The sequence below is a fragment of the Numida meleagris genome, chromosome 2, assembly GCF_002078875.1.
Source record: "Numida meleagris isolate 19003 breed g44 Domestic line chromosome 2, NumMel1.0, whole genome shotgun sequence".
NCBI lineage: Eukaryota > Metazoa > Chordata > Aves > Galliformes > Numididae > Numida > Numida meleagris.
The window spans coordinates 70060311-70076175 of NC_034410.1; the positions used below are offsets into that span (position 1 = coordinate 70060311).

The window sequence follows — 15865 nt, forward strand, 5'->3', positions numbered from 1 at the left end:
GCGACAGGCTTTAACAAAAAAGCTCTCCGCTCTCTGTACCCTCCCACTGCATTCAGTTGCAAATCGCTGTGTGCTCGGCACAGTCTGCGCTCCCGGTCCCCAGCCTTCCCGGTAAGTGCTGCGGCTCCGGCAGCAGCGCCTGGCTCTGTGCTGCCTTTCTCCGGGGGCAGCGAGCTGCGGTGAGTGTGTGTGCCTGTGTGTGTGTGTCAGTGCGTGCGTGGGGGGTGAGTGAGTGCTGTGTCCTCTTTTTTTTTTTTTTTTCTTTTTTTTTAATCAGGAGCTCTGAATGAAAGCCAGTCAGAGGGAGAGCTCCCCCTCAGCTTTGGTTCTCTGCTGTCCAGAGTTAAGTGATGCTGGGAGAAAAAGCCTGAGTTAGATCCAAGTGGGATCAGTCTTAGAAAATAAGAGCAGAAAACAAACAAGAAAAGGACTCTAATAGCTCATTCTTCAGTTTTCCTTGGGGTGGACACTACTTCACTTTCTCAGAAGCAGAATAAAAGGTAGGAGCCTTTATTATTTGCGCTTCCTTAAGCTCCTTGTAGTTGTTGTTATTATCACTGTCATTAGAGCATGAACATCATGGTATTTAATGCAGTGCATCAAATTGTTCTACTGCATGCAACTTTTTACATTTCATAAATATGCCTCAGGAGTAATGAGACGAGGGATAGGAAATAGATGCTGTGTATTCTCTCCTCAAAGTAAACCGATAGCATATGAATTCAAGATTGGTCTTCTAAGCGTTTCATAATTTTTTTTTCTTTTTCTCTACCAGTAAACAGGCTTTCTGTCGAGCAGCAGTTTCAATCTGTATTCAGTTCTTGCAAATTCAATGGGGACAGCAACAATACTATTTGAATTGAAAAAGGCACAGCGTTTCATAGTGTAACTATTATGGGCATAGCATGAAGCACATATGTGCCCACACTTTCTCTATACCATTGCAAGTCTGTTACAGCTTTCACTGCTATTGATTTTGCCCTGAATTGAATTTCAGAATAATTGTATGCACTTAGAGCAAATGTTTTTTAACAAAGGAAATCCCTGTGGAGAGGGATAGAGGGTGGATACGGACAGTATTTCAAAGATAGGTACAGAGATATATACACACAAATGGGAAAAATATTGTCAAATTTGACATTTCAGTAAGGGGGAAAAAGAGAAAAGAGGGAGGGAGAAAAAAATTAGTCTGCACCTGTGTGAGCATTTATTGTCATTGCTGCAATAAAATCCATATTTGATGTGGTGTTAAATTAATGCAGCATGGTACAAGTCTAAATCCATGTTCCCAACTACTAACTATTGGTGGCATTGTCAGCTGCATGAGAAATTTGCCACAGACTAATATTGCACATGATACTAGTTGCAGCCATAAAAATCTAACAGTCCTTCAGCTTAAGAGAATGCCTCTGCACGTGCAATCAGTGACAAATAGCAACCAGCATTTTAAAACTGACCTATCATCTCTGTTGCTTCCACACAAATGGAGTTGTTTCCTATAATCTGCATCTTTCATTTCAGTAAAAGCCTCTGCATTAACCCAACTGCACATCCATTGCTTTTAAGGTATTTTTTTGTATTATACAACTTGTTTATGTATGTGTGTTTGCATAAATGAGTGTGTGAGTATGTGCATGGTGTGAGGAAGTGGGTTTGTGAAGAATTATATCTTTTTTTTTCTTTTTACTTTTTCTGAGGTAGTAGGCTTTGCATTTACATGGCAATGTTACTGGAGGGGGAAAGGAGGGATGGGAGATTGGACTGTACTTCTGAATATCAAAATCCTTTTTAAGTATGCCATGTACCAGGAATATAATGAGTCTGGTACACACATTTATTGAGATGTTCCCGTTACTCAAACTTTTATATTAATTGGATACTTTGTGAATGGAATGTTTGTCTGTGCTATATTCAAGGAGGCAAAGAAAGAAACAATGAACTTAGGGAACTGGGTAAGGTAAATAGAGAAGATAAGCTATTTTTCCCAGAGTTGAAAAACAGCTTTTTAGAGTCAGTATATGGGCTTGCATCAGGAAATGAGTACTTGGATTATAAACTGATAATCTAGTTTGTGCCTGAAGGGGCTCTTCTCAAATTTTTGTATACTTTGTTGAACAATAATATGAATGAAAAGGTCATGTCTGTAGCAGTTTCTGCTAATTCTATTTTAACTTTATGTCCATGTTTTCTTTGTGTGCTGCCAGATGATTTTATATTCTTCAGTAGGAACTTTGTAATGTCTGAGGAGTGTTGGTTATAATGCAGATATTTAAACTCGAGACAGTTGCTGAGAATTTTTTGTTTCTTTAGGTGGCACTGGACGAGATCTTGATTGCTCACATTGTGAAGAGTTTGTGTTTATCATTTTGTAACAATTATAAACATTTACAACAGTTTGCTATAAAATAGCAAAATCTAGCCTTGAGGATGATATGTAGGGACTTACAAACTCTGTAGTGGTCTTGTAGATTTTGCGTTAGAGCAAATGAGCGTAGATTTACTAAAACTTCCTATTTGCATGTTCTCAATAGACAAAAGGTCTGTGAAGAAACTGATGAAATAGTGAAATATGCTCACAGTAAACACTGTGGTTACTGTTCTGTGCTCAGATGTAGCTGAAAAAATGCATTAAAATAATGCCATATGTCAAAGCATATAAGCTCATCATTAATTGAATGTAAAGAGATATACATAATATACACACATATACATGCACACCAGTACACAAATTTCAGTTAAGTTATATCATTTCTACTCTTTCCTTGTTAGATAGCTCATTGTAAAAGGCAGAAAACATTAATTTGAGAATAATAACTACCACTGTTTCAGAGACAATCATTTCCTACTCTCAGCATGATTTACCAAGGAAACAAATGACTGAGATAGAGCCTGTCTCATCTAGGTAGTTCTCTGCAGATAACTTAGTTTCTATGCCTGTTAAGCATGTTCACAGCCAGGTTGCAGGTGAAAATTTACTACCCTCGAAGCAGAGTAATTTTATATCTTATCACACCACTAGGTTGCAGCACTTGTGCGAAGGGTCAAATTTAGACAGAAATATTTTTGAAGTGTAGCAATGGGTACCTATTATCATAGTTTTTTGAATCAGTTCATTATTACAAGCCTGATTTGTAAACACCAACATATATTAATAGAACTTTGCAATATATTCTTGCTCATACACTTGAAAAAAATCTGCACAGTTAATTATTTGGTATTACACAATAGATAGAAATGGAAAGGAAAGACTGAGTATTTGGACAAGCTAATAGGCAGAATATGAGAGTCTAAGAAAAATTTTGGGAATTCTTTGTGAGCCACATAAATATATATTCTCTATTGCTGTTGTATTTATTATGGGATATTTAATTACATACTAGTTGATATTTATAATGAGAGAATACTGAAATACTGAAATTCAGAAGCAAAACTTCTTCTCCTGTTAACAATTTAAGTATTCCAAAGTAAAACATTACAATGTGATTTTACTGCACATAAGCACACCGTAGAACATCTTAAATTGCTCTGAATATTATGCAGCTATCAGTGAAAACTCACGCGAATGTAAGGTATGGTTTACTGAAAACTTGGTTGGCCATACTTTATGACACACACACTGCACATCCTGCACTCTCAAATCTAGTGTGGACACTTGCTTTTTGACAAAGTGTGCTTTCTCTAATGTCCAACTTCTGGAGAAACTTAAATGCAAGAAACAATGAAGAAACAATAGTACTCTGAACTCTGTCTTGGACTTAATGTTCCCCCAAACTCTCTCAGACCCAAAGAAACTCCTCTGTTTGATTTCCCCTTCCTGGATTTAAACCTCTTCAATTCTGAGTCCCTGGCACGGTGGCTTGCCTAACATGTTTATTTCTGTGGGTTAGAACCTCTACTGTGGAGCAATGGTAAACTTCACCTCTGGAGAGCTGAGTGTGTTACACTCATCAGGAGTGTATTACATCAGGATGTATTACAACACACAGAAAATATCAGCCAGACTCAAGCACTCTTTTTTTTTTTTTTCTTTTTCTTTTCTTTTCTTTTTTTTTTTTTATATCTTTACTCTGTTTTTAGCTGGTGGGAAGCCAAAACACCACCCAACCAAAGAGCTATTGAGCTATACATTCTGTTTCCTGGCTAACTGATTGAGATTTTAGTGGAGGATTTGCCAAACATCTGCCATCTGAGGCTTTTAATGCATTTCTTTGTACATGCAGTCTTCCTGATTGTTAAACTTCAGGGCCAGTTACATCAAGTATGTGTGTGTGTATAAGGAAAAAGCAAAATAGGGAATATCTTTGTTTCATACAGGGATTTCATTCTAGCAAGAAGAATACTGTACAATTTCTCTCAATTTATATTAGATTTTTATTACTTCACTTTCACTGTAAACTCATATTATATTTTCTTGCCTCTACTAAAGAGGAGGCTCAGGGGTGACCTTATTGCTCTCTATAACTACCTGAAGGTTGTAGTGAGCTGGGGTTTGGCCTCTTCTCTCTTGTGACTAGTTACAGAATGAGAGGGAATGGCCTCAAGATGCGCCAGGGGAGATTTAGGCTGGACGTTAGGAAATATTACTTTTCTGAAAGAGTGGTCAGGTGCTGGAATGGGCTGCCCAGGGAGGTGGTTGAGTCACCAACCCTGGAGGTATTCAAGGAACATTTAGATGTTGTACTGAGGGACATGGTTTAGTGGGGTTATATTGGTGGTAGGTAGATGGTTGGACTGGATGATCTTGTAGGTCTTTTCCAACCTTGGTGATTCTATGATTCTATGAAATAAGTTAATCACTTTGTTGATAAAGAAGGCTTTGCAGCAGAGGGCATGAAACTCTACCAGTATTTCAGAGGTGTTCTCCAGCTTTTACCGTCACTGGGCATCTGATCTGGGATATAAACTCAAATTGGAAGCGTGCAGTACTACATCTGCACCCACAGGCTGCAATACGGATGTGCAGAGACTTTGGAAGTTAAGTAGACATAATGAAAACCAATATGGCAGGTGACCTTTTTATTTGTTCCAGTATACACATCTTTCTCAACAAGATGTTTTTCTCTTTTGAACTTTATTATAGCAACTTCTTAATAGTAACTCAAAGTGAACTTTGAATCATGTTTCAAACATTAAGAAATCATGTAAAGCAGAAAACTTGTGTATGTGTACTTATGCAAAGCTAATTACTCAAAAAATTGAAAATAGATATTTCCAGAATTCTGTTGCTCAAAACCTACAACTATGCCCTTCTGCTTTAAAAGAGCAAAAAAAAAATTATCTGAAACATTATCTCATGAAGAATTACATATTATTTGACATACATTTCTGTACATGTGTTGTTTTATAATTTTACTGCTGATATTCCATCATCTGCCACATTACAGATAGGTTTTATTGTATTATCCTATTTCAGTGCTTTGCATTAAAGCATAAAGAACATGACATACCATCACTTAGCCTGATCAGATCATGATCCTTAAAAATGAACACAATCCTCATGAAATCTGCAGTGTTACAATAGCAGATTTTATGACATAAAAGGATACCAAAGTAATTTACTGCACTATGAGCAAATCTCAGAATGCAACAAGACTAGTATTTATCCTCTGCCACTCATATTATTATAAAATATAAATATATATAACTGAGCTGCTATTTTGTGCTTGTCAACCACACTATAGTAGTTCATACAGTATTTACATCCGTTATAATAAGTGAAAATATTATCTTATTAGTTGTTGCACTGTCCTAGTATTAAGCACAAATAGGTGTACGCCTTTGTTGAGGAAACCTTAAATACTGTACATTCTATCATTGGGTCGTATAGGTAAAATAGTGTAGAGGTTATTTTTACTTCTCTTCTGGAATAGAGAGAGTTTTGTATCTAGATTTTCTTGAATATGCTTCATATCATAGACATAAGACAAAGTAAGTGGACAAAAGCTTTGCTTTTTTAAATAAGGATGTGAAAAAATTAGAAATGAAAATTATTTGTAATTATATGGTGACAATAGTCAACTCTGTGAGAGAAAGCTTTTCTTCTAAGTTCTCTAAGCAAAATATTTTTTCAAATCTATACATTCCTTTTTCTTACAAATAGTCACCTGTTCTTTTCCTGTTGCCTTTTCTATGGTGAGAGGAACTGGAGCCATAAATGTATGTAATGCACAAAACCTTGGACTCAATTAACTCTAGTAGCATTGCTGTGCGTAAGTTTGCATCCTTGCCTTTGACCTCTGTCCTGGATTCTCTAGGGCCAGGAGTTCTGTAACCTTGCAAAGATCTGTACTACTACTGCTAATAAAGATGAAGTCTCCTAAACAGGGATCTGGACTCTCCTTTGAAAGCAGCTGTGAGTAGGGTGGGGAGGGAGACAACTTTATTCATCACAGCCTTGAGATTTTCCTGGATCTATCTGCCTGGTTTAATGGGTACAATATTATGTTTCCCTTGTTATGCTTATCATTCTTATGATGTTCTTCAAAAATACTGTCTATCGCTAGGCCTTAAAATGCTGTCTGATGTGGTCACAACAGGCATCAGAGCTTCAGTTATGAATTGAAACTATACTGTATTACATCTACAAGTTCCTGTTTTTAAGGTGAAAAACTGCCATCTTTCTTTACTCCATATATTTTTCTACTCGTTGGGCAAAGATAAGAGGGACCTACACTACTTTTGGTCTTGGCTGAAACCTGTAGGGTTACAATTATTAATCTGAAATGAAAAAAAGGCTTTTTTCAATCCTCAAGTTATTTTCTGTCTTTATATATATATATATACACACATGAACTTATAATCATGTTTTCATTTTTCATTTGTTACTGGAGAAGTATTTGAGCCTGAAAACAGCAGATAAAGTGTGAATCTACAAATTTTTATTTGGGTCCCTCCCTGTGTAATGGTACATAAAAGAATTCCTTGAATAACTATAGATCCAGCTATTAATGTGTCATCAACAAATCAGTTAAAAGTAGACTTAGATATCATGAATTTCAATACAACATAAAAATGCTAAGTAATCCATCCACTGAAGATCTATATGCGCTAATGAAGTGAATAAGATTTAGACCTTATGTATTTTATTTCTTATGTTGAGGCTACTCAGAGGATGACCTGAATTTCCAGTAGGAGATTGTCAGTTATTAGAAATAACTGCAAAACAATACCCAAGACAAACAGAAAGAAAAATACAGGCAAACTAACAAAAGCCAACAGAATGTGTTACAGCAAACAAACAAACAAAAAAACCATACCAATATATAAAAATATACATCATCATACTATAGGTCATACTAGTATATGTGTCTTCTAAATTTTTGTATTTGATTTAGTAGGAGGAGAGCTGTTACATATCAGTACTGTTGAACATGATTTGTTCTTTTTACATTATAATCTTGATCCTGCAAAGTACGCTGTGTAAAGCTACTAGCTTGCTCTCATAAGTTTCACTTAAAAATCAAAACATCCAGTACCCATCTATTAGCCATGTAATAACGAATTACGGTTAAATATATAGCTTTAACCAAAACAAAACATTATATTAACATAATAGAAATTATACAATCACTTCCATAGAACATAGGGAGTTTCAGCAGAGATTAGCAGCATTCAGCCTCTCAGTCTTTCATCAAAACAGTCCTTTATTAAATGGTAAGTAATAGTGTAGACCTAGAGTCCTGTGTGAGTTACCAGTGCTTATCCAGTAATTTTGCAGCTGTATGAAAAATTTGCTCCCTTTTAAGTAAGAAATGTAGTTACTACATAAAAGATAGTTCAAGATCTACTTAAGCAAACCATAACCAAATATCCTACTGCTACTCCCTTCCCAAGAGCAAGTTTTAAATACTATTTCTGTCTCCTCCCTTTTTCCCTTGAGAAATTTACCACAGTCTTTTCACAGAAATATGTAGTGTCCATAAAATGTAGGACAGAAGTGTGATCTTTTTCCTTTGTTGGATGAAGGTTTTCTGTCCTTAGCATGCTGAGATGTGCTCTTTCCCTTGAGTAGGAATTTGGTGCTCATGGTCAAGACATCACTGGAGCTGACACCTTGATTAAAATAGGTGAATCGAGCCCCAGGCTTATCAAGTACATTTGGTTCTCTCCATGACTTAATACTTGGGCACATTTTATTGACAGTTTGTGATTAAAAACTTGCAAGCTTATGTGCTGTTACTAGATCCATTTTTTTCATTTTTTTTCCTGGTAGTTACATCTGTGGATGGCAGATGTGTGGATAGATGGAATTTGCTCTGTAACATCACCCTTTTGAATGATACACTTTTTTTTTTTCTTGTTTGCAATTTAATTCTTTCAATTTTCTCATCTTAAGTGGTTTTCAATGAAGTAGCACTCTGATTTCACTAATTTGAGAAAAACTTTCTTAGGGTGGAATTGTATTACTTTTTTATTTATTTATAATGTTTAGACATTTTTATGAAATAATAGTTATTCTGATAATGAAAAAACTGATCTCTTTTCTAAAATTTAAGTATTTGTGTGATATATATGTACAAGATGTAAAATGAAGACAAAATCATCTCTCTCTTCTTCCTCTTCTCATCTTCAGCAAGGCATCTGAACCCACACTATAACGTGCTATTTGTAAATACACTCTGCAGTTTGGTTTCCTCTAGCTTTCTATATGAGCTTAGAATAATGAGAATTAGAAAAGAATTATGAACTAAGACATAGCTATTATAGCAATAATATCAGTATAGTTTTGACAAGCATAAATCTCTAAGTTAATTCAGGAATCTATAATGCAAATGAGAAAGGTCACTGGGCTTGAACTGTTCTAAATTGGATACCTAAAACTTTGTGACAAAGAAGAAGTCAGCTATTTAAGTTCTGAAATGAAAAGATGTCTAAAAATTTACAGTATAATTTCAATTTGTTACATTCAGAGGTTTAAATTATATTTTCTATGCTTGTGTTTCAGAACAGAAATTGCAAACAACCGTCAATAAATGAGTTTGTTAGGTTTTCAGTTCTAACAAGACCCACTTAGCTGGTGTCAAATACAAATGGTAAAGCTCAAAGTAGTTCAGCCTACTACATTACAGGATCAAAATTTAAACAAAATGTGCTGACACAGCAGCCACTTCTTTCTAAATTTGGGGTTACATATACTCAGGAGAGGAAATGCTCACCTTTTGCATCCTCCGTGGCTGCAGTCATCAAGATCTAAGCTGTAAGTGCATGCACTTGTACATAAAGTCTGAGAAGTTTTGTCACTTGGACATCTGTAAAAGTCAGATCTAATGGGATAATGGCAGGCTAGGTGGATCAGTCCCACAGCTACCATTTCAGCTCAAATAGTTCCAGCTCAGCCTCTAGAAAAGCAGTCTTGCCTTACAGCTGCACATGACAATGGTGTCATCTTAGTTATGTGACTGATTCCTTGTTACTCTTCCCCTTGGAGACTATTTCTAGCTCTAGCACAGTAAAATCCCTTCCCCCCCCGTAAAAGAACACCCAAGCAAGACTGTGCTATTCAGCACTATAAATCAATTTCTGGACTAGTTCAGAAGCCCTTTTGTTATCGTTATATTAGATTAAAACTTGATAACAGGACAATAACATAAAAAATGTAGTGTCATAATGGAATGATGACTGCAAGAGAAAAATATATATTCTGTTTAAGAAAACAGAATAAAACAGCATTCATCTCAATGATTCTAATGTTAGTCAAGTGCTGACTTCTCCAGGCTAAAAAAAAAAAAAAAGCTCTCCTGGAGCTTTAAAACAATGATACATTTATTTCGATGATACACGGAAATAAAGTTTGAAATTAGCTTAATGTGTTTCTGTACAAAAACTAAAAACTCAAGAAAATACTGTCATGAAAATAATTCTTATATAGTTTTGACATTGTTCAGGGTCTTTTCTAGTTAAAGGAAACAGTTACAATGGCATACAGAAATTTGCCAGTGAATTAGCAGTTCTGTGATTAGAGATGCTTGGTTTCCTTCCGGGTTAAGAAGTTATTTAATAGTCTTTGTTTGTTTTCTATTCAGAAGTAAAATGTACTGCATAAAAAAACTGCCAATTAATTAACTATGGTTTAAAATTTTTCCTTCTACACAAACTTTTTTGTTTGTTTGTTTGTTTGTTTGTTTTCTGCTTGTTTGTACAGGGCATCTTCCTATCATATAATACTATTCTTTATGAAGGATGGAGACTTTTCTTGTGCCTGTTTAGTTTGTATTCATACATTTGAATGTGTCCTCATCTCCCTGTATGGAAAAGGAAATATATCACTCTAAATGCTCGTTCTTTGTTCTTTGCATCATGTAGGAAACTTAAGCTCTGGTAAAACAATATTTTTCTTGATATTCATTAACCCTGTGGTAAGTCTATATATTTCAGCAGTTTGCCCATGTAAACGGAATGATGTTCATATACTACTATTGAAAGCCTAAAGTTGACTTTTCCTGTGTGATTGCTTGAAAACTTTGTTCCATTTTTTTTTTTCTGGTGGGGACCTTAGAAATGCTGATATTTTTAATCTTTTGGTGCCATCTTGTGGCAAGATGATAATTATAAGAAAACTCTAACCTAAAGTTCCTAAGCCTACCAGCCAAAGACAAAAAAATGTATGAATTTTCATAGCAAATGTATCAAATGAAGTCACGCAAAGGAAAGGATTACTTTTGACTGTTTCTTTTTTTGATCATTTCAACTGCATTAGTACAAATATTGATTTTAGAAGTCTCACAAAAAATGACTATAATTACCACACAGAAATAGATTTTTAGTCCTTAATGCTTTAGAATTCTGCAGGATACTTAAGTGCTTAACTAGTTCAAGGCAATTTCCAATAGATTTTATTGTATTCGTTCATTAGATCTCTGTTGAATACTTAGCTAGCGCAAGGCAATATTCACTTTAGCATCCAGTAATGTTTAGAAAAAGCCAGGGTCCATGCTAGCATTCTTGATTTCATTTTCCAGTTTGGCCTTTGGAAAATTCATAGCAGTCTGCGTGCAGTAAAAGCAGTAACAGCACATGAATGTGTTTTTTTCCCTTGTGTTTTCACTGGGGCTCAGCAAGATCAGTGTTTTTGAGTTTCAGCTAAATGAATACAGTATAATACCTGCTTTTCTGAAGGTAATGCTTGTAGATGTCTGCAATCAGTACAAATTACATTCTCACTCAATCTCATAAAGAATTTTCTGTATGGTAGTCCATATTTGTTTACTTATTTATCTCTGAGTTCCAGTCATGTTGAAAGTTTCTAGATGCAAAAAAATCTTTGTCAGTGACTGGAAAGAAAATCAAGATGTCAATACTGCTTTCACTTAAGTCAGAGATTCTCATTCTTTCAAAAGAAAGGATGATTTTTTAATTTTTGTTTTGTTATGTTTTGTTCCCCTGAATGACATTTATTATAACCTGGTCCACATTATGTCCACAAATATCTTGCGGTCTTTGAGGACCTATTGCAGATTATAACTTTGTTAGTTATTATAATACTCCCTTTTTCCACTTGAGGGGTCTGAAAGCATACAAAAAACACATGGGCAATACTGTCTCATTGTGGATGCTTTCTGAACTTACACAGAAAATAAAAGCATGACAAACATGTTAATACAGTATATGTTTTCCAGCAGTTATTTGGTATAAATTAAATTGTTAGTCACTACACTGTTTTTTAATAGGCAGTCACTAGCTGATGTGCAGTTGTACGTTGCACCAGCAAATTAATGTGATAAATCAGGCAATGGTTGAAAGGGGATTTTGGATGGTTAGAGTTCCTGTGATTTTTTTTATTAGGTTTAACTAGGTTAGCTAGCAATAAAACGGTGTTGTCTGTTAGCTACAAGACAGAGGAGAATCACAACATTAATTCAGTAAGATACAGGATTTCAAAAGTTTTGTGCACGTATGTGAGGCTGTGTTCTTACAAATTTCTTCTTCTCACTCCAGTAAAAATTGTCTTGACTTGATTGTTTTGCTGTCTCTTTTTGTATCTTTTGGTTTTTTTGCATGATATGCTTCACATACAAGAATAAAGTGGTAAAGGAATTAATGAAAGAACTGTAACTGTTTGTTCCAGTGCATTCACTTGGAATGAATTCCCTTAGGAAAAAAAAGAGAAACCTAAGTCAAAGGCATAGATTTTTTGATAAAAACAGTATTGATATTGCTAAAAAATATTTTTATAAGCATTTTATGATATTATGATTATATATAGAGTATGGGAATAATAATTACATTGAAATCCAAAATATTATTTGTATTCTTTTTTTTTGGTTGTTGTTTTTCTGTAAAAATGAGATCTTAAAAAGCTTTCTAGGAAGTTCCTTACCAAAAATTTCATGTTCTCAACATCTTCTGGATGAATCATTTTCATTAGTGTATATGTGGTACTGTAATTTTTTCTGCAGTTGTATTTAATGACAACAAAGTTCAGATGTATTATGTTTTAAAGTACATTGAAGAGTGGAAATATAGGATTATATACACTTTAGTTTTTATTTTGTAATATGTTTATCTAAAAACTGAAGGTGAGGTAGGACAGCATGATGATAAGCTTGATATAAGAGAATTTACAGGTAGATTTGAAAGAAGAATGTAAAATAAATGTAAAGAATAAAAAGAGGCTATGGATGGTTAGGAAGGTGTTTTGTAAAGATAAAATGACAGAAACTATCGATGTCTACACTGAAGTTAGAGAGCAAAAAGGAAATTGTCAAAGTGATTATTTCTGCTTGTGGTTTTATAGAGGTGAAAAGAGAACAAAAGTTGTTAATGATTTTGTGACAGTAGTCAGGAACTCCCAGTAATCGGTCTAGTACAATCTCAGAATCTGTTTTTGGAATAAGTGAAATTACTAGAATTTGTTCATCACTATTGCCAAATCCTTCCCATGTCCCCTCCGCAAATTGCACCTGTTGAATTGTAGATTTTTATCTTTCAGTCCCAGTGTGCTTCATTTAGTTAGAATTTTAGGCAGGTAAGTAAATGCATTATTTATGCTGAAAACTGTTAGATCCTGCATATAAAGGGAGTCTGAAAAGTGACTGCCACAGAACTTGTCTAGATGATCAAAAGGAAAAAATGTTTTTTAAAACTGTTTCTGAGGTTAGTCCGTCAGATAAGATTGATTGCTGATCTGTGGAACTTGTATATTTAGTGTGTTCTTCTTCTGACTGTCAAAATTATTTATGTCTAGTGTGACTACCAGCTAGTCCAAGCAATGTGCTGTGGCACTGAAGGAAGAAAATTCATTCTGCTGTACAACTGCAGTAATATATAACTGACATGTTTCAGGGCCTGACTGCCTACAGAAATTCTAAGCAAGATAAAAAGGTCACAAAAGCACAGGATCACAACAACCGTGAGCGCTGTTCTTACATACAAGACAGAGGTGTGCCATCTTTTCAGGCACCTGCAGTGATAGTCTGAGTGAGTTTGTTGCTATGACTTTGCCTTTCAGAGACTAGAGTAGCCAGGGCAGAGCAGAAAGTACTATTTTAATTAAACATGAGTAGTGATACTGATATTTTGGGTTAAATATTTTTGACATTCGATTAAAACATTTTTCCTTTGCCAAAGTGAATGTATCCATTTTCTCACAAAGGTAAACAGAGAAGCTGAGCACCTCTTCTGTGAGCAGACTCTGTGAGAGCTAGGACCACTCAGTCTGGAGAAGAGGCTGAGGGAGATCTCAGCAATGCCTATAAACACTTGAAGGGAGGGTGTGAAGAAGGCAGAGGTGCCCAGTGCCAGGAAAAGAGGCAATGGGTACAAACTTGAACAGAAGACGTTCCCTCTGAACACCTTGTGCTGTGAGAGGGACAGAGCACTGCACAAGTTAACCAGGGAGACTGGGGGGATCTCCTCCCATGAGATCTTTAGCAGCTGCCTGGACATGGTCCTAGTCAGCCTGCTCTGGGTGTCCCTGCTTGAGCAGGAGCTGGACCAGATGGACCCAGAGGTCCCTTCCAGCCTCAACCGTTCTGTAATTCTATGATATGTACACTGTCTGCAAATGAAGTATTACTTGCTTCACTGCCTTTTACACTGTAGATATAATCTAAATTGTGTTTGAGGTATGACTATACAGCACTAAGACAAAAAACTGTGTATTACCGGTCTGATGTAATGAAGTCCATGTGCTTCAGAAATAAAATTGTTTTTCTGAAATGAATTTATATCCATGTCCTTTGATGTAGACCAAACTATGAAATTCATGTAGATGGCTGTCACTTGAATATTATAAGAATTCAGGAAAAGAAAGACAAAATAAATTGTATTTCCTTAAAAGGAGAGCAAAAACCTGACTAAAAAAACTTTAACTCCCTGATTTAACAATAATTCACGAATAGCCTCACAATATCCTCTGCAGGAAAGAAAATTTTCAGAGAAATTACACCCTTGTGTATCTAGAGCTCTAGCTCTCCAACAGCATTCAATCAAGTTCTCTTCAGGTTAAGGCAAAAAAAAAAAAAAAAAAATCTCAGTAGATATTCAAGTAGTCTTAGACCAAGCTACAGCTATTTTCTTGATGTTCAAATAGTTTGTGACTGCTTATTAACACGGGAAAGGTATGGTAACAGTGGCCAGTTCTGGAACTTTCTGCTGGTCAGTTCACATGCTTGTCTGCAGTTTTAACACTTTGAAAAGATTACACCAGAGTCTTTCTTGCTCCTCATTAAAATAGAAAAGTTAGGGATAAATAGGTGTTAATTTACACTGCCTCTTTCTGTGTTTTTTTTTTTTTTTTTTTTTTTTTTTTTTTTTTTTGGTACTGTCTCTGAAAGGCTTTTTGGTTAACAACAACAGTCAGGTGCTCTTGGTGATTAAATCGCACTTGAAACGTTAAGCACTTGTTCACATGTAAAAGCCACGTGTCTGAGGAACAAGAAGATGCAGGGCTCAGCAGCACTGTAGAAGCTTCTTGTTTTCAGCAAATTTCTGACGCTTTTTCCCTAATTAGTGGGAGAAAAGAGCTTGACGGTGCGTCTGTGGGGAGGACTAAAAGCTACCTCCTGCAATGCATTACCATCCTGGAGGACGTACTAACCTGTAGAAGTTTGAGGGCCATGCTGTATTGTTACACTAATATGACTTAATGCATGGGAGACTCCAGCGTTTTCCATATGACTGAAGCCTGTACTTAATTCCCATTGCCGTTGACAGGATTTGGTAATACTTCCAAATGCAAGCATATTTAAATTGCTTTTAACACTGTAACGATATGAACAGACTCGTGCTTTGGCCAACTTAGTTCACGATGAAAGCTGTGCCTTGTTCTCTGACCTTCATTTTCTTGCAGAAAATTAAAATGAAATGGTTCTATATTTCTGATATTTACTGCGTGTTAACCATCAACCTTATCTCTCTTAGTCTTTGCTTAGCAGTGCTGTTATTAGTGGCATTAGTCAAATGGTATATGTTCAAGACTTCTAATTTCTTCAGACACTTTATTGGTTTTCGCCTAGATTTTAAGAAGAGGGCAATTTTCATCCCTCACATAATTCTTAGATTGCAGTGAGTTTTGTTTGTTTGTTTTTTGTTTTGTTTTGTTTTCATAACCTTTTAATGATCTTCAATAAGTATTTGTCAGTTAGTTGATTTAATTGACTTAAAGACCAAGGTGAGCATTATGCCTCAGTAATGAAGTGTGCAAGACAGTTGAAATGAATTAATGATATATAAAATATGCGTGACCAAAACTTCTCCTGCAAGAGAAGAACAAAATAAGAACCTATGCAGTGCTGATCATTTTTGTTAACTGGGAAGTGCACTTTTGCTTCAGGGTACCCCAAGCAAAATTTTTCATATCCAAAGTGATATATAGAATATATATTAAATGTATTATCAAAATGCTATCTCACTAAAAAGGCTACAG

General features: G+C 35.4%; 1 protein-coding gene across 1 annotated transcript in view; it reads left to right on the plus strand.

Moving 5' to 3' along the window:
* Positions 288 to 15865, plus strand: part of CDH10 (cadherin 10) — a 96375-nt gene continuing 80797 nt past the window's right edge. Inside the window, exon 1 of the mRNA XM_021387350.1 lies at positions 288 to 500. The gene's annotated coding sequence lies outside the window, so the exon portion shown is untranslated. The remainder of the gene's footprint in view (positions 501 to 15865) is intronic.